This window comes from Rhinatrema bivittatum, chromosome 9 (genome assembly GCF_901001135.1).
Source record: "Rhinatrema bivittatum chromosome 9, aRhiBiv1.1, whole genome shotgun sequence".
NCBI classification, from domain to species: domain Eukaryota; kingdom Metazoa; phylum Chordata; class Amphibia; order Gymnophiona; family Rhinatrematidae; genus Rhinatrema; species Rhinatrema bivittatum.
In genome coordinates, this window is record NC_042623.1 from 238,872,069 (window position 1) to 238,896,600 (window position 24,532).

Here is a 24,532-nt window from a genome sequence, read left to right on the forward strand (position 1 = left end):
AAAATGATGAAAATAAGTAAGAACACCCATGCTAGCAGCTTAGATGTGTATAGATCTTGCTCTGTGCGAAGAACCAGGCAATGGAACTGGAGCACCACTATTGAGAGAATGCTGTGACAGAGAAAACCAGTATCTGGGTGCCATAAGAGATTAGGAGAACAAGGTGACTGGACAGCTCTAACGATATGGCCCATTTGCGCCATATCATTGGCACAAATGGGCCGATGGTCTCCCTGATTCGACCCCAGCATGGCAACTTCCCATGTTCTTAATCATAAACTAAAGATAGTTACTGCATTTGGTGCAATACATGTGGCTAATAACAGAAAATGACTGATTTGTGAGAACAATTTAATTGAATATGTATGCGCTGCATAGATGAAAGCCCTAATACTTCTTGTTTGCCTCTAACTTAGGCTGGGTGGGGATGGGGCAACACACACCCTACTGATACGGTACCATCCCAGACCCTGCCCTGCCAGATGGAGTCATTGGCCCTGCACAAATTGCGTAGGTAAGGGGAAGGTCAAGAGCCATATCTGTAGTGGGGGCAGGGATCCAACAATGTGGTGCCTAAATCAAAATCGATTTCCCTCTGCTGAAAGACCCACATGGCCACATTCCCAGATGAGCAGGGGGAAAATGGGGCTCACAACTGCAAACAGAGAACCACTCCTGCATGGCTGCCAAAACCAGCCACCTCCAAACCCAACCCTCACCACACAAGTGACTTGTTACCTGCAGCCCTTCACGCTGGGAGCGTAAATGGTTCTGCAGGTGACTCCCGGCATGACCCCAGCTGACACCAGGCAACCGAATGAGCTGGGAACTTCACTCACTCCACCACAGAACCATCCTCCACCCAAGAGGCTGTCTGACTCCACCAGATGTGTCCTGGCAGTGCGTCCTGGCAGCACCTCTGGAGGGAATCGATGACCCTAGGGAGGGAGAAGTAATGCTGCTCCCCACTCTCCCAGCCACACACAGGGTTTGCACAAGCCCCAACACAACTATCCTCCATGGGGTGTGGATGGGTGATCGACACACCTCACCCCTGACGAATCAACCCCAGGCCTGAACCATCAACTGGGCTGCTGGCCCATTAGTGACAATGCCGCTAGTGATTGTCACTAATGGGCCAGTGATACTCAGCACCATAAAATACCACCGGCTGCAGGAGGAACAACACACAGGTGGCATTTGGCACAAATCAAGATCCGTTTCTGGGGGAGGGCCCTCAGTATTCTGATTCCCAACCACTCACCACACAGCTAGCCTATGCTTGCTCCTGCCGGGAAGGCTCCCATTTATTCTCTATCTCTTGGCAGCCAGATATGTCTCCTCTGTCACTCACCAAGAGGACGCAAGGCCACACTCACGCCGGCTCTGCCCTGCCACCTGATGGGAACCGCAATGCAGGCACAAGAACCCCGATTGTCATTTCTCCTTTTTTATAATAATACAATTCGGTCAGATTCCACAAGTTGGCCCACAGGAACCTGCTCACTACAGCAGATGCACAAACACCGGCACTCTCATTGAACACCCCATAGAATGCACACATCGTGTCCTACTCGGACCACCTGGAGACCACCTGAACAACAATACTCTATCATGGGCCAGGTTAGGAGCTAAGGTAGGCCGCAAAGGGAGAAGGGCGCTGAGAATAGTAAACCTTACCCATAGAAAAATCGCCAAAAGAAGAGGCTGGAAGGCAGGCTGGCCCACCTTTAAATTCTGTTCCTTGTCCCAACCCCCAGTCTCTGTCCTCTCCCTTGCTCCAGAGGTGGAGCACCTCTCCACGTGTGGCCTTAGTTGGGGTGGGTTGGCACCTTTGTGATATATGGAATGTCAACATGCCCCTACCCTACCAAAATATGGTCAAAATGTTCATGACGCATCCAAATTAGATTTTTACAGTACAGAAATTAAAATGAGATTACAATTATAAATATTTTTATTTATTTTATTTATTTGCAGTTTTTATATACCGACATTTGTTTAGTAACTTCACATCGGTTTACATAGTACATAAATTTGCAACCGTGCTACAAAAAAGGGGGAAGCAACGGAGCTTTACAGATAACATTAACTGAGGTGAAAATAACAAATTAAGGGGGAACAAGGGAAGTAAAAAATGAATTTGACTGAGCATACATGAGCTTACATATGGCATCTTTAAAAAAAAAAAAAGATAAAATCACACAGTACTCATTACAGTTTACTGAGAAAAATGATAAAAGAGCTGATTGGAAAGATTAGAACAGAGAGGACATGGCAGAGCCATGGTATTGCTCACTCTTTATCTTTTACACATCTACTAACTGCAAAATTAAAGCAATGGCTTTCTACGCAATTCTTTCTTTCCTCCCTACTTTTTATGTTTTCATTCTTTGAGAAGTTCTCCATTACTGTATTGAGAAATTAAATGGAGCTGTATGGTCCATACGTACCCCTCAATTTAAACAGTCAAAGGACAGCATCTTTCTTTCATATAGTCCTCTAACATTTTAATTAATGTGGATTATTTAAAATTGCAGAGAACTGTATTCAGCCATACTGATTGGCCTGTGTGCCTATTAAGGATGTCAGACCTTAGCTTTGCTCCAACATTTTGGAAAGAACACCCACCCACCCACTTCACTGGCTATTTTCTTGCATGGACTTTTAAGAGGCCTCACTCCTTGCAGCTTTACTCAATGAAATCCACCCCGTCCTCAAGTAATCCCACCGATAGCCCACTTGGTTTACTTTTCTTCATCGTGGCCTCACTGCTTTAATTCAAAGACTCTCATTTGTTTTGTTTTGTTCTGTTTTATTTATGTCCGTGGGTCTTGACTAGATTGTGAACTCCAAGGAGCAGAAACCCTCTCATATGTCTCTGTAAAGTGTTGCAATATACAAATAGCAATAATAATAATAATAATGTTAAATATGACCTGTAGGGTAACTTTTATGTAAGAACTGTGATTTTATTTCCACATTCTATCCCATTTTTTTTATGTGCCAGGAAAGTTGAGGCCATTTGTTCAATATCAGTGGATGAAACTTGACCTCTTTAGTGAATTTATCCCTTGTAAATCTAAGGTACACAGATTTCAAGCTTGGGATTTAATCCATTATGCAAGGCTGAACTGTGCCTCCATGGGAGGAATTATTTTTCTAGCACCAGAATTGGCAGCTATGAGAAAGCCATTGGAAAGGAATAATGGTCCATGGCCAGATTAGTCTGTTCAAAAAGGTAATACTAATAATATATCAGCTGTCCTCATAAGTTTACATACCCCTGGCAGAATTTGTAAGATGTGTAGCATTTTAAGAAAACATGAGTGATCAGACAATACACATGAGTGTTATTTTTAATGTGTTTCAAATTAAACTATTTTATGTATCACAGAATAGCACAATCATCAAACAAACTACAGCCATAAAGGTAATAATAAAATGGTCTTGTTAAAAATGTACATACCCTTAGTTCTTAATATTATGCCATCAATGATGGCTTTCAGTCTTTTGTGATCGTTGTGAATGAGGCCCTTTATTTTCTCATGTGGTAAAGCTGCCCATTCCTCCTGGCAAAAAGCTTCCAGATTCTGTAAATTCTTTGGTTGTCTAGCATGAACTGCATGTATGAGATCTCCCCAAAGTGGGTCAATGACATTGAGGTCAGGAGACTGTGATGGCCACTCCAGAGCCTTCACTTTATTCTGCTGCAGCCACTGAAGGGTCGAATTGGCCTTATGTTTCAGATCATTGTCATGTTGGAAAGTCCAGTGTGCCCCATGTGCAGCTTCTTGGCTGATGAATGCAAATTCTCCTCCAATATTTTCTAAGATGCTGCATTCATCCTGCCATCAATTTTGACAAAATTCCCTGTGCTGCTGTAGATCACACCCCCCCAAAACAGCAGCGATCCACGTCAATGCTTCACGGTAGAGATGGTGTTGGCTCCTCTCCAAACATAGGGGTAGATTTTAAAAGAAGCACGCGTGGCGTGCATGTGTGCGTGCTACCCGGCGCACGCACATGTACGCCCAATTTTATAACATGTGCACGCAGACGCGCTTTTTATAAAATCCGGGGTCGGAGCGTGCAAGAGGGTGCACAATTGTGCATCTTGCGTGCGCCAACCCGCGCTGCCTTCCTCCATTCCATTCCCCCTAACCTAACCTTCCCACCCCTTCCCCTAACCTTCCCCCCCCCCAGCGCTACTCTAACCCCCCCCCCAAAAAAATGTTTATCCTACCTTTTGCACACTACTTTGATTCAGAGAATCCTGTATTTCAGTAGGAGTTGCTTGTGGGTTTTTCTTTGCATCTCAACACATTTTCCTGGCAGTTGTCTCTGAAATCTTTCTTGGTCTGGCTTGGTATTAACTGAACCCATAATTTTCCACTTCTTGATTATAGTTTGAACAGTACTGATTGTCATTTTCAAATCTTTGTATATCTTTATTTATCATTTTCCTGATTTATAAAGTTGAATTACTTTTGCTTGCAAATTCCTTGACAGTTCTTTTGCTTTCACCATGCTTCAGTAATCACCATAGTCAGTGCAGCCCTGGATGAAATGAGGAAGGTTTTCTCAAGAGCTAATAAACTCATTGACTATTTACACACAGACACTAATTACAGTCAGACAAGGCACAGGTATGGATATCTACCCTTCATTATCATCTCAACCTGTGTGTATCAACTTGAGTGAATATTATCAGCCCAAACGTTCAAGGGTATGTAAACTTTTGAATAGGACCATTTTATTATTACCTTTAAGGCTATGGTTAGTTTAATGATTGTGCTGTTTTGTGATATATAACATAGTTTAATTTGAAACACATTATAACAATAACACATGTGTTTTGTCTGATCACTCATGTTTTCTTAAAATGATATACATCTTACAAAATCTGCCAGGGATATGTAAACTTATGAGCACAACTGTGTACTACTAATATAACATTCATATTCTTATTACTTTTCCATCAAGAGTACTTTTCAGACAGATTTAATAATTACCATTATTATTATTTATGACAAGTCAGCAAACAACACTGAGTCAGGATAAACTGATATCAGCAAGACGAAAACATTGAAAAAAAAAAGACAAAACTGTCATTATGAACAGATCTTCAAATAGTTGCATTTGTTAAAAGGCTCTTCTTTTGAAATTAGATTTCAGTGTTCAAAATCTTCCAACAAATGCAACCAATATTAGGGATGTGAATCGTTTTTTGACGATTTAAAATATCGTCCGATATATTTTAAATCGTCAAAAATCGTTAGAGGCGATATTTAATAGGAATTCCCCCGATTTATCGTCAAAAATCGTAAATCGGGGGAAGAGGGAGGGGAAGGGGGAGGGCGGGAAAACCGGCACACTAAAACATCCCTAAAACCCACCCTGACCCTTTAAAATAAATCCCCCACCCTCCCGAACCCTTTGATAGAAAATGGCGCCATTTTCTATCAAAGCGCCCGACGCCCCAGAGTGGAAGATCACAACGGGACCCCCCCACTGGACTCCAGGTAATTTAAGACATTTTGGGGGGGTTCGGGAGGGTGGGGGATTTATTTTAAAGGGTCGGGTTTGGGTTTTAGGGATGTTTTAGTGTGCCGGTTTTCCCGCCCTCCCCCGATTTACGATTTACACGATATTTAAAAACACAAAACCGCGACGATTCGATTCCCTCCCCCCCAGCCGAAATCGATCGTTAAGATGATAGATCACACAATACACATCTCTAACCAATATTTTTCATTATCACCCTGAGCAATAAGCAGACAATAACGTCTCTGAATGCATTTTCACTTTTAAAACCTATGAGAAATGTTTCATATCACTGAGTCAGATATTCCCAGCACTTTCTCCATAGAACAAAATGGAAGAAAAACCCTTAGTACATCTAGCCTTGGGGCAGGAGGATGGGAAATCCAACAAAAAATGTATTTTGGATGACCAAAGCACACTATTTACTGCATACTTAAGGCAAATTTTCATTTCAGTTGTATTTGGAGGTTGATCAAATGTACCTATTCTGTGGGATTTACCTAAATTCTGAAGGACATGTGCCTTTAATTAGCTTTTCTCATCTCTGTCTTGTTAACAAGTAAGTAAACAAAAGAAGAAAGCCTACAAATAAGAGATGGTTCAGAGTTGCTAATGAATTAATTAACTTCAGTCTATTTTACCTAACCTTTAATAAGTGTCCTATTTTGGGAGTCTAGGAACAGGCCTGTCAGGCTGAAAAACTAGACATGCAGCAAAAGCCCTTGAAAATTAATGAGAAATGAGGAAAGAATCTGTGTACATTCTGCTAGCAAAGGATTGACACCAAACAGACACAATAAACCATGAACAAATACAGTCAGCTGGAAAAAAATAGGCTAGAAAAAAGTGGGCAAATTCAATTATAGAAGTAATTAGAAGATATAGTTTAAGGCTGCCTTTTGGGACTGCGCCAGGAAACATGAATTAATAAGACTGAATAGAGAGCGCCCATGTAGTAATTAAGAGGCAATCACCTATGGCAATGAATACCTGAGAACAGCCTGCAAACTATTAATTCAGTGATCAAAAATATTTTAAAAAAATGATTAATATGGAAAATTTGCTTTAAAAAGGCTCATTTCAGGAAAGATAGTAAGACAATAACGCATTATTTGTTATTCTGGCATTTATACAACCAATTAAATTTTATAATTTGAAACAACATTCAGTATTATCCGAAAATAGTAATTGATCCCTCAGTAATTCCTTTTTATAGTGGCTCCTAAATCAATAATAAGCTAAGAATGTCTCCTCCTTTCGTTTTTGACGAACGATTGCTTCCCTTTATTTATTTATTTATTTTGTATGGATTATTTCCCTGGTGCATTTTTCATTTTGTACTCGTTTGAAGAGACAACTATGACAAATATGTTCTTTGGGTGCTCTTTACCTTCTCCATGCGCTTAACCATTTCTGAACAGCACAGCTTAGAACTGAGATTTCCTTAGCCCAAAAGATGCTCTCGTTATATCTATGGTCAGTTTGTTTAAGAAAGACCTTCTTGAAGGCTTGACAAGAGTCTTATATTTTAGTATAGCTCACACATCTCTCTGTAGGAGCCATGGAATTTTGCAGATTATCAAGAAGAGAGCATCACAAAATAGCCTCTCTGGGGAAAGGTTGTAAATGGTCTTTTTGGGGAAAGGGATCATGTTTCATAATTTCAATAAAATATTTTTCAGCTTGTGTGTCTTATGTTCCTCTGTTGCCTTAATGCTCATTGGTTCCTTCTAATCGTCTCCCGTAATAAAATCTCTTAGCAGTTGATCATGTATTTGTCTTTTCAGCATACGACTTCAGTATTACTTGATACAAGCATCGCAATGGCTGTGGTTTCTTGTCCAAAGAAAGTTGACCTTATATATAGCACCTGCAGATTTCAGAACACCTGCAGAACACCTGTAGATTTCAGAACAGTGCTTCAGGCACTAGTTTTCTCCAGCACCAATTACTGTAATGCACCTTTACTAGGACTCCCAAATACAACATTAAGACCACTTCAAATTCTACAAAACACAGCAGCTAGAATACTAACTGGAAAAAGAAGAAGAGACCATATAACTGAAACTCTAGCCGAATTACAGTGGCTACCCATAGAACAAAGAATAAAATACAAAGCCCTATGTACCATACATAAACTAATACATGATGAAAAAGCCGACTGGCTAAACACTGCACTACAGGTACACGTCCCACACAGGAACCTTCGTTCAGTAAACAAAGCTCTCTTAACGATTCCCTCAGTCAAGACAGCGAGGCTAACCCAGGTAAGAGAAAGGGCATTATTTTTAGCAGGCCCCACACTTTGGAACACAATGCCTCTAGAGGCCAGATTACTGAAAGACCTCAAAACCTTTAAGAAAAGTTTAAAGACATGGCTTTTTAAACAAGCCTTTTATAAAGAGACCGGAGAATAGAAAATATACAGGAATAAACAGATGAGCACCAACACACAGCACTTTTCTCAAACTGTGCATTATCATATTTAAACAAGCTTATTACACAACTAACGTAACAGTAAAACACAGAGAATGTGATTTTTACCTGCAAAAGTACCTTACAGGTACACTTAGTCTTGACCTACATCACTAAACAATTGTGAGTCTTTTTATGATTTAATGTAACCGAACCTTCTTGGCACCCGTTAGAATGTACTACAGTACGCTTACTCCTACATTATTTTTTGTGCCTACATGTAAACTGTTGCAATGGTATATAATTTAGCGATGGTGTAGAAAAGATTTTAAATAAATAAATAAACAAATAAATACATTTGGAACTTATTAATGGTACTAAATGTCCATCAGGAGAATCCACTTTACTCATTATTAGAAACAATTTGCAATCTAATATTTTTAATCTCTCACATGTTTATATTTACTGTAGCTAACGTATTATCTAACCATCAACTATCCAATTGGCCCAGCTCTCTATTTTGGTGGATAATGTCTGAATAAGATCCAAGAAGTCCAGCTAACTGACCAGCATGAACTGGCTGATCTGGACCTCTGTGACTACAGGCTTCAGCTTCTCTCTCACTTACACCCTCTATCTCATTTATTACCTACCTTGAGGACTTACTGCTTCTGCTGCCACCTTGGGCCTGCTGAGGCCTCTTCCACCACTGGTTCCTGATTCTTACAGCATGTTTAAGCAGTTTCATTAAAAGAAATATTCTATCTTTGACTGCACCTTGTTTTTTCCCCCCTCTGGCTCCAGTAGCTATCATTTATTTACTACGAGGCTGATGTTCAAAAGCTCTTTTCTGGATAAGTTCTGAGTTATTTAAATAAATGCCAATATCGATGACTTTTATCTGCTAAAATTTAGCCAAATAAGTCAGGGGCATTTCAGGGAGGAGTAGAGGTACTAGTTAGCCGAATAACTTATTCAGCTAACGCTGAAGCTGATGCAATATAATGGGCTCAGCCTTGCGCACAGCTTGATGCATGGTTGGGATGCACGTTTTTGAACGCCCTAGAATAACTCCCAATGTAATAATGGGATTAGCATGTCCAAAACGTGCATCCCAACCAACACGTAGCTAATAGCGCTCATCACATGTAAATGCCACATGTAGATGAGGCTATTAGCTATTAGAGATGTGCATTCGTTTTTGCTGAATTGGAAAATTGCAACGAAATTGTCCAATTCGGCATGTTTCAGGGAGCCCGAAAAAAATCAGGATTTTCCTGTTTTTTCGCAAAAATTCGTTTTTCCGATTAGTGCGCACTAACGGGAGTCAGTGCGCGCTAACTCCTCGTTAGTGCGCGCTGTCCTGTTAGTGCGCACTAACAAAAACTAACAAAAAGTAACAAAAACTAACAAAATCTAACGGTTTTTGTTAGTGCGCGCTAACAGGAGTTAGCGCGCACTAACGGGGAGTTAGCGCGCACTAACTGGGAGTTAGCGCGCACTAACTAAAAATCGATTTTTCACGAAAAAAAAGACCCGAACTGAAAAAAAACGACATTTTCCATGGCGGCCGAAAAACGAAGAACGACACGAACACAAAAAACTATGCACATCTCTATTAGCTATTACCCCCAATGTAAAAAATCACCGTGTGCCTGACGCGCAAGTTTTAACACACAAAGATTAACGCCAACCCTGGAGCTGGTGTCGTCCTGATGTGCCCCAAGCCTCAACAAAAAAGCAAAAAATATTGCTTTTCTTAATAACATTATGATACTAAGTAGGAGGAACCACATAAAGCAGCATCATGAAAAAAAAAAAAGTCTTGACAGCGGTCAGGATAGGGAAACGGGTGCTCAGTTTATACGTGTTTGTTTTCCTAACCCACATACAGCCATGCTCCTGGATGCCCAATGCCATGGACATGCTAGGGATGCACAATTTATCCCTAGTGTGTCCCTTTTAATATGGCAGCTCATTAAAATATGCTATCGCGCATCCAGGAGATGTGGCTGTCTGCGCATTAAAAAAAAAATGGGAGCTCAGTACGAGTGCCCGTTTTACTGCACGGCTTATTACGTCGGCCCTTCTGATATTTGGAGTTAGGCAAATAAGTTATTTGGCTATGAGAGTTTTTCCTTTCGGTTTTTGCTTTTTCAGTCAAAAGGTTCTGGGGTAAATTTTAAAAAGAGTGCATGCGCGTCCTTGTTTGCGTGGTTCCCGGAGCACGAATGTTATAAAATCCGTTGGCCACATGCGCATGTGCGGATGGCACGTGCAAGGGGGGTGATGACTTTTAATAAATTACACGTGGTGACGCAACCGAGCCTTCCCCAGTTCCCTCCCAGTCCTCTCCAATTAAGGAGCGGACTGGGAGGGAAATTTCCTATCCCTAATCCTACTCTTCCTACCCCTCTCCACCCCGACCTCTAACTTAACCCTTATCCCCATTTTTTTTTTTTTTTTTTACTTACTGCTCCATTGGAGCAGCGCAACTTCTGTGCACTGGCCGGCTGCTGGCGTGCGCTTCCCCGGAACAGCAGCTAATGGCCGCTGTCCCGAACAGCTTCCATCCCTCCCCGCCAGACCATGGCCCCCCAGCCCGCCCCTTTTTCAGGGCCTTGCACTTGTGCTGGTATCGGGACTTACGAGCACGGCTGGGCCCTTTTGAAAATGCGTGCGGTGCGCTCAGGGACCAGCCAAGCACGCAAGCCCCGATTTTTACGCGCGCTGTCCTTTAAAAATTCACCCATTTGTGTTTCGGATCGAAGTGGGATTTTGCAATACTATTAGTCATGCTTGCTTGGATAAAATATGTAAAATAAAAACAAAACAAAAATTGTTGGTACCAGTAATTTTGATAAGGTTTTTGGGAATTTTGTTCACTGGGAAGAAACTTAGTTTGGTAGACTTGATCACTCTAAACATGTTATGAGGAGGTCTAAAGTTATGCAGGAAAGTGTTCCTGCATAACTTTAGACTTAACTAGCTATATTCAAATGTAGCAATACAATAAAAAAAAAAAACAAAACCCCAGCCTCATGGCTGATTCCTACACCCCTGCCACAATCAGGGGCGGATTGACCTATCGGGGGATCGGGCTTCCCCCGGTGGGCCGGTCACTCCTGTCACGTGATTTTTTTTTTTTGGTATTATAAAATTTCCAACCAAAGTATTAGGGGCCGCCATGAGTAGTGGTATCCCGAGGGGAGCCAATGCCCCCGGGAGCAAGGAGGCTCGTGCGGCTGCTGAGCAGCGACACGGATATAGCAGGCAGATGGGCAGGGCCGTGGTGAGGCTCACGTCACCATGGCCCGAAGAAAAAGATCGCGTTTAAACGCGCCGATGCTCCTCCTCCTTCCTGCCTGTGCGGCCCCCATTACTTATGATGAATTCCAGCTTTCGCTGGAATTCATCATAAGTAATGGGAGACGGTTTTATACTGCATTACAGCCAAATAAGTGAAGAGATTTTTTGCAAATATATATGCAAGCGAGTTGGGTTGATCGTTAAGAAAGGAGAGTATCGATATAATAATACTCAATTATTAAGGCGATTTTACAAAAAAGCCAAAGATTACTCAAATATATAAAAAAATTGTTTTTTTTAAAGCACTTACACATTGCACTTGTTCGATTAAATTAAAAACGGTAAACACTTTAACTTGAGTTATTACCAACACATGGTTATTACTCATATCAGTGCTATGGACACCAGAGTACATACATGGTTCCCCAGTTGGTCTAGGGGGTGCTTGTGAGGTCACGTTTTGTTGTGGTTTATACTGCCTCTGACCACAGCCTGAATCTGAACCTGCTTTGTCCACCGCCTGTCCTGGCTGTTGCTTGTCCTCTCTACGCTGCCTCTCCATGCTAGCCTGCAACATCTTTTGCACCATGGATCTTCACCTCCACAGAGGCCCACACCTAAGTCCAGCCAGCCTCAGTACCCAAGGGCTCAACCTAAGGAGAATGAGGGCTGGTATTGGTGAAGCTCCAGCTGTGCCTCGGCTTCAGCCAGCTCCGCCTGCTGATGGTGGGGGACCTGCAGGGCTTCTCCCTGTAGGTTGCGCCAACTCCACCTTGGTGCAAGGGTCCACTTGCACAACAGAAAATCATTAAACCTTGTGCCTTGGAGACAATTTTTGTCCTTTTATTAAAAAAAAATAACATCATTAGCAACAGTATTGTGCATTTATTCTTGATAAAGGCTTTCATCCAAACAGTTTACATAAGAACCCAAGAGTGCCATGCTGAGTTCGACCAAAGGTCTATCAAGCCCAGGATTCTGTCTCTGACAGTGGGCAATCCGGGTCACAAGTACCTGGCAGAACCCAAATAGTTGATCTATTTCAATCCCAGAGATAAGCGCTGGCTTTCCCAAGTCTACCTGGCTATTAATGTTTTACAGACTTTTCCAAATATAATATAGCACTCCTCCAATATACCTTTTCAACTTAAATAAGCCACATTAATAACGTAAAGGACCCTCAGAGACATGCCCACTTTCTCTCTTCATATATGTAGACTTACAGTTTTAAATATTTGCTCTGCAATCTGTTCATCCTTCAGGTTTAAATGAAGAGATTGAGTGGCATTCAGTTATTTTAATAATTATGTCATTAGTTTTATTTGGCCAGTTACCCTACTGGCCAAATAATAGAGTTCCTCCATTTAGCTGCAGAAAGTCATTTGAACAAGAAGGCATAAGATGGTTTCCTCTAGCTGTGACTTTTAATGACGAGCAAGGACTCCCCTGGCACAGATGATTCGAAACATGGCTAGTGTCAGGAGTATCCATTCTGTCTTTCACATAATATTTATTTCTAATTGCATAAAAAATATGAAAAAACATTTTATGGACTTTGCATATTCATATGGACCTATGACTGAAACAATAAGCCCAAATAAGTTGAAAAAATGAATTGAAGGAATGCTGTATTATATTTGTATCCACAATTCCTACTCCCCTTTTTTGGACTTGGTTTTTTTTTTGTAAGTGCTTCATGGATTTTGACTCCAGGAATTTGTCCAACCCTCTTTTAAACCCCGTTATCTAATTCCACATTGATTGTATGTTGAGTGAAAAAATACCTTCTCCAATTTATTTTAAACTCGCTGTCTGTTATTTTCATGGAGTGTTCCCTAGTCTTAGTACAATTTGATAGTATAAATAACTGTCCTCCTATTTACCAGTTGTACCCCAATCATGATTTTAGTAATTCAGAAATTTATATGCAGCCACCTCTGGTGTGCACAGCTGGCAGCATACATTCCTCACCGAGACATCCTAAAAGCTTTCAGAGAGGACAGAGGGAAAAATAAAGCCAATAGAGTTAATGCTTAATTATAGATGAATAAATCATGGTATGGGAGCATAACTTGGCGAAGGTGATAATGATCACTCACTTGGGGGAGAATTTGAAAGTAGGAGATTTAAACTTGTGTCCCAAGGATCTTGCCTGAAACACTAACCCATATATCCTTTCTAATGTGTATTAGAAACTTTTTGGACAGAGACCCGATTAGAATTTAAAAAACTGTTAAAAACCCATCTCTTCACTCAAGCATACAATATATATTAGGTTTATTACACTACATGATCCTGAAAAGTTATCTGATAATTTTATGAATTTTAATATGTTTTGTATATGATTTTATGAACTGTCTTTGTAACTGTACAATATTGTTTGTGTACGTACTAACATGTAAACCGCCTAGACAGATAGTCTCCTACCCATTGTGCGGTATATAAGAACTGTAAATAAATAAATAGAACTAAAATGTGGTATCTAATCAGGCAATTCACATATAATAAAACTTTTATAAAATAAAATAAAATAGTTATGCAATAAGTGTTACTGTTCCCAAACAGAATTCCACAGAACAAGAGAAAACATACTGTAGAATTTATGGTTAACTCTGTATTATTGGATTTTCAAAATCAAGCAGAACAAACATTTAGTGAAATACAACTCGGGAACACTGGGGAGCTCTGAACAGTGTCCCAATAATACAGAATCTCCAACTTTCCAAAAAGATCCCCCCTCCCCCCCCCCCAGAAGGCCGCAGAATTAATCCTCATGAGGGTTCTGAAGAAGTCCCAGAAAAGTCATTCAAGAGCACACTTCACGCATTGTGGGGGAGTGACTGGATGTACGGGTCCGATATCCGAAGAAAGATTCTAGTCTTCCTTGTAATGTCCACTTGCTCGACATATTTCTCAAAAAGACACATAACATATACTAAGTTTCACCATTGGGTAAAAGTGGGAGGGTCCACCTTCACCTAATTTTGCAAATGGTTCTTTTACCCAACAAAAGCACTTTACGTATCCATAATTTCACAAAGACTTTCCCACAGCCACACCAGACACGGAATCAAACAGAAGCACTTTTGGGCAAGCAGGCAGTTTAAATTTTGTCACACTATAAATGTACTGTAATAATGCTCCTCAAAAGGCAGCGATACAGGGACAACTCCAAAAGTGATGGCCTAATGTGCCCTCACTTTTGTTACATTTAATGCACATAACCATATCAGTAAGATGAATTTTATGCTCTAGACACTGTGAAAGATAGTACAGCATTAGAAATTTATATTGTGTTTCCCGAAGGTCCATTCTACTGGTGATAGAACAAATTCTACTAAAGCATTGTATATATTGTTCTTCCGTAAAAAATACATCTAGCTCCCTCTCCCAGCTCCGAATCAATTGCCCAAAGGTGACATGAGGCTTGCGCCCTCGTAGCTGTCTATATAAGAAGGAAATTGTGAGGCAGGTTGGGTCTTCAAAGTCAAATAAATCAAATACAAATTTTTGGTGTTCATAGGACTAATCATTAACCCCCAAGGAACACACATAATGACGGACCTGCAAATAATGAAAATAATGTTTGTTGTCCAATGAAAACTCCGTTTGCAGGTCAGAAAAAGATTTCAAACCCCCCCCGCCCCACGCCATCCAAAAAATGGGCTATCAGTTGTACACCTTGAGAGGCCCAGGAAAGAAATACCCAGGACTGTAAACCTGGAAGTGCACATTTCCCATAAGGGGCAAAAACTGAGAGACTGAATATTGGAGCTGAAGGAGGGAACACACATGGCGCCAAGCATGTATGAAAGGAGTGACTAAGACAGTATTACATACAAAATCAGGAAGGGCTGACCATGATGAATGTAACACAATGCCTGGGCTAAGGGAGCCTAAGAAGCCTGTTCCAAGGACAAGGGGATATAATAATTAATACTAAGTAACCAGTCTGCCACTAAATGTAGATTGGAGGCTATGTTATAGGATCTAATGTCAGCCAGCCCCATACCACCAACATCCCATTTATCCAGTAGTTTAGACCAGTGGTTCTCAACCTTTTTTTGGCCGGGGGTCACACCTGACAGATGGTTCTCACATGCATGACACACTGAACATGTGACCATCACGGGGCTAAAGGTAAACATGCACTCCGCATCCACAGGAATCCCCTCAACCCACAGCAATGAGTGCAGAGCAGATCTAGGGCATTACCCTGTACAACTCGCCATACAAAAAAGATATTCTGGTTTTGATGACATCTCAGTAAAAGCAAAACAATCTTCCTTTTTTACCAGGCACAATAGCCTTCCTTATGAAAACACAGTAATTTACCACTAATGCATATCCTATTGAGAAAACACAACAAATAAGATTGATACAAATGCCGACAAGCTAGTAAAATACCTCACCTCAGTTACACATCCAGAACTGACTTCACCAAGTACAGAAAGACCACAAATTATAAATATGGAGACAGAAACTGGAATGGAAAACAAAAAAAACCACTCTGCATGCAGTGTGAACCTGGAGAAATGGAAAGAGAAATATAGCACCTAACAGACTCTCAGGATTTGCAATAATGCACACAAACTAACCCGCACAAAGTTACATCTGTATTATGGAACACACTCAAACAGTAACAATCCTATCTAAGAAATACAACTATTAAACCAGGCCCTAAACACTAATACATTTCCTATTGGGAAAACAGAATAAGCCAAGCTGCTATAGAGCCCCCCACAGAAATAATTGTAAAGCTATACTAAAAATGTTACAAAACAGCTGCTGAAAAGAATAATATCCAACAATTAAAAACTCATAAAAATTATTAAAACATGTCCTAATATGAATAAAATATTTCAAAACAGCAGACCGCATAATACCCAATAATTAAAATGGCAGTCAATCAAGAAAAATAAATTTAAAAAGCCACCTTTACTTACCCTCTCCAGCAACTCTCCTACTCCTTTCCCTTCCAGGCCAATAGCACTCACCAGAAGCAGCAAGGGCTGCTGAAGCTCTGTCCTCACAGTCCTCTTCCTTAGCGCCCACAACCAGTCACTCACACACACACACACACACACACATACATATACCCAATTAGACCCCACAACCAGTCTCGGTCTCTCTCATCTTCCTGACCAGTCTCTCTCTCTCACATATGTACACTAGTCATCTTCCTGACCAGTCTCTCTCTCTCACACAGAAACACATCATCTCCCTGACCAGTCTCTCTCTCAATCACATTCATGCTTTCTTATATACAAGCTGTCAATCACACACAAATGCTCTCGCACCCATGCACACCAGCTCTCACCCAGGCACCGATTCACACCCACAAGCTCTCACCCAGGCTTCTATTCACACCCACACACACAAGCTCTCACCCAAGCGCCCATTCACACCACCTCTCACCCAGGCTTCCATTCACACACACACACACACACACACACACACACACACACACAAGCTCTCACCCAAGCACCCATTCACACCAGCTCTCACCCTGGCACCCATTCATACCCACACACAAGCTCTCACTCAGGCACCCACACACACAAGCTCTCACCCATTCATACCCACAGACACAAGCTCTCACCCATGCATCCATTCACACCCACAGACACAAGCTCTCACTTAGGCACCCATTCACACCCACAAACACAAGCTCTCACCCAGGCGCCCATTCACACACTCAGATACCAGCTCTCACCCAGGCACTCATTCATACCCACACACACCATCTCTCACCCAGGCACCCATTCACACACTCAGACACAAGCTCTCACCCAGGCACTCATTCACACACAGACACACAAGCTCTCATCCAGGCACTCACTCATTCACACCCACACACACAAACTTTCACCAAAAACTTCTTCTTCCTTCACTGCAGGGATGGGCTCCAGTTCCGCCGTTGCTTTACTCCAGTGGGCCTTCTTTTTTCGCCGCCACAGGGATGGGCTCCCGTGGTGGTCTTGGTTGTGGTCGGGTTTCCTCTTCGCCGCCATGGGGATGGGCTCCCGTGGTGGCCTTGCTTGGTCGGGGTCGGGTTTCCTCTTAGCCACCACAGGGATGGGTTCCAGTGGCGGCCTTGCTTCGTCGGGGTTCAACACTGCCATTCCTCCCATCCCACCCCTGAGCTATGTGATACCTGCCTCACCAGCCAATCAAAGGCTTCCTCCCTTCTTCCTCCTCTCTCTGGCAGGTAGAAGGGAGGAGTCTTCCGATTGGCCTGCGCAGGGGCCGGCAGAATGAAGGAGGCTTCCCATTGGGCAGTAGGGGTAGGAAGAAAGGAGGCTTCCAATTGGACCATGGGGGCTGGAAAAAGGGAGGAGGTAAGTACAACAGGGCAGTGGGACACCAGGAGACGTGACACACCTGCCGGTGTTTGGCGACACACTGGTGTGTTGCGACATACTGGTTGAGAAGCGCTGGTTTAGACAATGCAATTTGAGGCTCCCCCCTCCCCCACAAAGAAATATCCTAAGCACTCTGTGAAAGGTCTGAATATCCTATCCCATTAGAGTATAGGGAAAGGTTTGGAAAAAATAAAGCCATTTAGGTAGAATGAACATTTGAAAAAGAGCAATTTTGCCCGCAAGAGACAGGGAAAAATCTTGCCAATTTCACAAGAGAGACCGTGTAGTATGTATTAACCTATTGAAATTAATCTGATAAATGCGGCTGGGATCAGCATGCAAAAGGATCTCCAAATACTTCAGGGAACCCTCCACCCAACGCATGGGAAAATCTGCTTCCCAAAGATGCTGAGTAGCCCGGGAGAGCGGTAATGCTTCTGATTTTTTGAGATTTAGCTTCAGCCCTGCCAGAGAACCATAATGAGAAATTTCTGCTAGCAACTTTGTCAAGGAACCCATAGGATTAGTTAAATGTAAAAGGATATTGTCTGCAAAGACTGCTATTTTGAATTCAGAGGAAGGCTCCGCTCCCATGGAGACGCCCTGAATATCGTCAATGAGTCACAGACAACAAATTATAGGCTCTAAAGCCAGTATAAAAAGTAAAGGGGATAATGGGCATCCTTGTTGGGTACCACGGGCCAGTAAAATATCATCAGAAAGATAGCCATTAAAATAAAGAACGGCCCAGGGTTCACTATAAAGGGTACGAATAGCATGTAAAAAGAAACCCTCTATACCGTAAGCCTGTAAGGTCTGAAACATAAATTCCACTCGAGCCTATCAAAGGCCTTTTCTGCATTTAAGCTCAATAAGAGAGACATTATCTGATGACGATGACTCCATTCCATAGATGTGAGATGCTTACAGACATTAGTTATACTGTAACATCCAGGGACAAACCCCACTTGATTGTCCCTAATAAGGGCAGGGTTAATCATCGCCAAATGAGTAATCATAATTTTGGCCAAAAGCTTGACATCAAAATGTAATAAAAGATATTGGGCGATAAGATGCTGGAGATTGCAAATCCTTGTCCCCCTTGGGCAGAACCGTAATCATCGCCCTATTCGGTGCTAGCAGAAATAACTCCAAATCAATCAACATCCTGTACATCTCTCCCAGGGAAAGCGCCACTTGTGGGGCAAGAATTTTGAAAAATTCCGAGGAAAAACCATCGGGCCCTGGTGCCTTCAACAATTTAGTGGACTTAATGGTATCTAAGATTTCTTGTAACTGTATAGGTTTAATTGGGCCAAGCACTCAGCAAGCACTGTGGGAAGAGATATACTCTGCAGATAAGTTTGAATCTGCTGTAGGTCTCTTGTTTGTACACCTGATAGTACTCCCTAAATACATGAAAAATCGCTTTCCCCAATGAAGCTGGTTCCAAAAATATCAGCACAGCGGGATCAGTGGAAGCTTGCAGCTGGGGATTAAAGAAAGCTTGAGCATCTGTGGCAGAATCAAAAGTATGAGAAGTATTGTGGAATATCACCTGTAGCTTCACTGGGAACTGTAAGGTGAATCAAGCATAGTGTTTAACCAGCAGCGAGCACGCCGAGGCAAATTCCCTCCGACGAACAGAGACGGCAGCCAAATGATCTGCAAACAGCAGAATCGGGAGGTTTTCATATTTCAAAGTTCCTTGTTTATGATAGCTGGTAGGATTTTGTCTTTGTGTAGGAAATTCAGAAATTTTGCGATCACCGGTCGCAGGCGACGAGCCAGGTGTCCAGCCCGCTAGCCGGTGCGCTTGCTCGATTGTTACAGGCCCCAACACTGCAGGCAGGTCTAACACTTGGGGATGCCAAGATTCTAAGACAGTATGAAGATCCCGGTCTGCAATAGATTCTGGCAAACCGATGAAGCGAAAAAAATTGCTTTGTCGGGATGGATTCTCCAAGTTCTCAAGCCATTCACTAGCTTTCCCCAGCGACATAGTCACAACATCAAGACCACGCTCGACTGTTTGCACCCGCTTGTCTACATCATTCAGGTGAGTTTCAACTTCCCTCAATCCGGTAGTGTTAGCAGCTAGGAGTGATTGAAGGGTATAAAACCACTCATGAATGGCTCTCGTTTTTTCATCGTGGGCCTGAAGAATCATGCCAGACACATTGTTGAGATCACCATTACCAGCCACTGGAGAATCCTGGAGTAATCCTGGAGAAGGAGGATTACTGGTGCCTGCCGCCATTTTGGAAGGAAAATGGCTCTTCTCTTTCCGGGCCGGTTTAGCGGCCATCGGGTGCTTGAAATGCTACCAAAAGGCACCGAGAGGGCAGCGGTTAAGCTGTAGAAGGAAATCTCATCCAGAAGGTAAAAAAATACCATGATGGAGCATGCGATTGAGGTCGATGAAGGGGAGTGGAGTCCAGGAGCGAAGCAAGGCATGTCTTATCACTCACATCACATCACGTGACCTCCAACATACTGTAGAATTTATATAAACAGCAGAACCACTCCTCATGAATGTACCACGCAGAACAACTGATGCAGCATTGGTTTTATAACATCCTAATAGGTAGATCCTATGCTCCCCAGATTCATCTGCAATCGAAGCACAACCGAGCCCCCTTGCTAGCAACTATTTTAAAAGTCATCCTAACCCAAGGCACCCTTCTCTACTCACTCAAAAAAGCAATTATCAAACCTACCCTGAAGAAACCTAGCTTGGATTAAAAAAATAATTGACAATGATTGCCATGTCTCCAGCCTTCCTTTCTTGTTCAAGCTAATGGAAAAAATGGTTTACCTCCAACCTTTTTATTACCTTGAGGAATGCAACATACTACACTGTCACCAATCCAGCTTTAGAAAAGGCCATGGAACTGAATCCATCATATTAGCCCTCACCAATAGTATCCACTTATATCTAGGTAACTCTCTTCTTGTCTTATTAGATCTCTCTGCTGCCTTTGATGGTCAATCACCAGCTCCTGATTTGGTGCTTAAGAGTCATTGACATTGAGGGTACTGCCCTTAAATGGAATACAGTCTTAGGCCAACAATCCCTCCAAACTCACAGTTCTCACATGTGGAGTGGCTCAGGGTTCAGTCCTCTCATCGATCCTTTTTAACATGTACATTTGCCCTATCTGTGACCTCATGCAGTCCTTCAACACTGAGTGCCACCTTTGTGCACATTTCCAGAAACTATGTGAAAAACAGTGAAAAAACTACTAACACAATCACAAAAGGGTGAGTTATAAACCACTTGATAAACAGTAAAGAGAGCAACTCTCGTTATTTACCTTTGTGCATATGACATTCAACTCTGCTTCAAAACTGAATCTGACCAAACTTCCTCCATTTCTAATTTCAATAATTGGCTCACAGCAGTAGCTCAGTAGCTTAGTGACCAGAAATTCAAATAGAACTCTCCAAATCTGTATCATCAGGGTCATCTCTTACGATCGTTACCTTCCCTGTCAGGTACCTCATTATATCCCAAGGAATCAGTAAGAAACCAGGGACAGTAATTTTAAAACAAGTGCATGGGTGCCCGTATACGTACATATACATGTGTAAGCACATATACACAGGAATTCTAAATCGTGCGTGCAATTGCATGAGCAAGATTTAAAATATATCCATTGCACATGGTTGAGCTCCTAATTTAAAACAATTACACAAGCAAATGCAGTTTGTGTATCTTCTTTAGGACTTTGTCAGCTTTAACTCATGCAGATAAGTGAACTTTAAAATGTGCTCACGTGAAGGACATTCCCAGTTTTACCAATTAGATCACCAGTTTGAGCAGTCTATCCAAGGTCATCCAGACCCTTCTGGTTCTTCAGCCTGTATTCCCCCCAGTTCACCCAGGCGCCTCACCCAGTCGCTTTAGGCCTAAAAAGAAATTTATGCAGACTTACACCTCAACAAGAGCAAAAGTAAATATGCGCAGCTAACAGCCAAATTTAAAATCTGGATTTACGCGCATAAATGTTGACTCTGCCCCGGAATGCCCCTGACATGCCCCGACTCCACTTCTTTTTCCATGCATTGGATTGCTCGCGCATATATGCACATATTTGGGCCATTTTAAAATATGAGTTGCTCGCGCTCGGCTCATATACTTGTGTATTTGGGGTTTTTTTTTAACCCCAACAACTCTTTCAAAATTTACCCCTAAGGGTTCAACTTGATCAGAACCTCAACATGGAAACACACATCACTAAAGTGGTAAGAACCTCATTCATGCATCTGTGCAAGATCATCCATCTATGCAACTACCTTGATAAACACAATCTGGACATAGTGATTCATGCATTAATTAGCAGCAGAATCAACTATTTCAACATTCTATTCAAGGTATCTCACAATACATTATGAAGTATCTCCAGCTCCTACAGAGTACAATTGCAAGAATTCTGGTAGGAAGTGAAGCAACAGACTACATAAAACGTATATTACATCAGTTATACTGGCTCCCAGATGAAAGCAGGATAAAGTTCAAAACACTCTGCTTGTCTTCAAATACATGAATAAACAGGCCACAGAGTACTTTTTTCAACTTCTTCTCTCTTACACTCATACAAGAGAACTCCAGTCCTCCCAACTGGTCCTTTTATCTACCCCTCCTCTTGTCTCTGCCAGACTAGATTTTGGGCATTTAACTGCTATGCATCAAAAATTTGAAACATGTTATCCTATGCACCGAGACCTGCTACCTCACTTTCAGGCAAAAAGACCCCCAAAAAGCTAAAGCATGACTATTTACCTAGGCCTTCCTACAGAAACCTTCTGTCTAGCAACCTAATAACCTATCTTAAATAAGGTCCATGAATTATCCACTTTTGGATTATTATATGCTAAATCTCAAGATGCTGAATGAGAATCAGATTCTAGCTGTATTGCTAATTCAAATATTACATAAGAACATGCCATACTGGGTCAGACCAAGGGTCCATTAAGCCCAGTATCCTGTTTCCAACACTGGCCAATCCAGTTCACAGGATCCCAAATAGTAGATAGATCCCATGTTGCTAATGCCCAGGGATAAGCAGTGGCTTTTCCCAAGTCTATCTGGTTAGTAACAGTTTATAGACATCTCCAAGAACTTATCTAAACCTCACTATTCTAGCTGCCTTTATCACATTCTCTGGCAATGAATTATAGAGCTTAATTGTGTGTTGAGTAAAAAAGAATTTTCTCTGATTTGATTTAAATGTGCTACTTACTAACTTCATGGAGTGTCCCTTAGTTTATATATTATTTGAAAGAGTAATTATCTAATTCACATTTCCCATTCTATTCCACTCATAATTTTATAGACCTCAATCATATTCTTCCTCAGTTGTCTTTTCTCTAAGCTGAACAGCTCTAACCTCTTTAATCTTTCCTCATAGGGGAGCCATTCCATCCCCGTTATCATTTTGGTTGCCTTTTTCTGTTCTTTTTTCAGTTCTTATCTTTTTTGAGATGTGGCGACCAGAATTGCCCACAGTATTTACTTTAGGTGCAGTCTCACCATAGAGCAATACAGAGATAGTATGACACTCTCCAATTTGTTCTCCATTCCTTTCCTAATAAATCCTAACATTCTGTTTGCTTTTTTGGTATTGTTTGTTTCTTTATTTAAATTTGTTGCAATCTACCTTGAGGCCATGCTTGGTAAAAAGCAGAATATCAAATGTCATTAAATAAAAATAAACAAATAAATAAGTATAACTGGCACATCCCAATAGGAAAGTCCATGCCATAGTGCTCACTTCCAGAATTCTCCTGTTCTGTACTTGGCTATAATAAACACTAGTGACTTTGCTGATCAAGAATTCACAGAGAGAGCTGCCTATTATTTATTTAAAAAAAACCTCTTATTTGCCTCATCATATTGGGTTTGAAGCAAGGAGCAACAGAAGTAAAAATAAGTGATATGGGTAATAAATCTACATTACTCCAGATACAGAAAGAAAGAGAGAGAGAGAGAGAGAGAGAGAGAGAGAAAGCCTAGCCATAATGCCCTCCTGCTAGATAGTTATTTATATCTCTATGGGAGGCCCACCTAGTAACTCGAGGTGAGGTTTAGGTATTAGTGTAGGGGTAAGGGGCCACTGACATTCAAAGTGAGACGTACGAACAGAACAGTGCTCTCTTGTGAAGATTTGATGACCTTCGGAGTGAGGAAACTCACCCAAAGATGAGATTTGTGCATTGCAACAAATCTTCACAAGAGAGCACTGTTCTGTTCGTACGTCTCACTTTGAATGTCAAAGTAGCCCCTAACCCCTACGCTAATACCTAAACCTTACCTCGAGTGACTAGGTGGGCCTCCTATAGAGATATAAATACCTATCTAGCGTGAGGTCATTATGGCTAGTTTTTCTCTCTCTCTCTCCCTCCCTCCCAGCTAGGCTGGCTCTCTAAGAGCTTAAACATGGTCTCCCCAGTAGTTGTATGTAGGACATACATCAATTCTGGACCTTATCACAAAGTGCAAAACAGTTATCACAATTTGCACTAAGATAGTGCTTTGCATAGGTATTATTGCAATAAACTGCCTATTACCATAAAATACACCCCTTTTCCTATCACATGCAATATTTAGTGCATTTTGATAAATCCAGGCCCAAGTGAGATACTACTGTAGCATTAATAAAAACCTTCCAAATGTTCTTGACTGAAATAAGGTTTCAATTGCCAGACTAAGTGGAGATGATACTATGTATTTATTTTATTTATTTATTTTTATTTTTATTTTATTTAGCATTTTTTGTATACCGAGGTATAGCAGAGTTGCCTTCACTCCGGTTTACATTCAAAACAACTTGTACTCTTTACTACTCTATTAACATTATTACCAATTGGTTTAGTTATAGAATTTTAGAGTT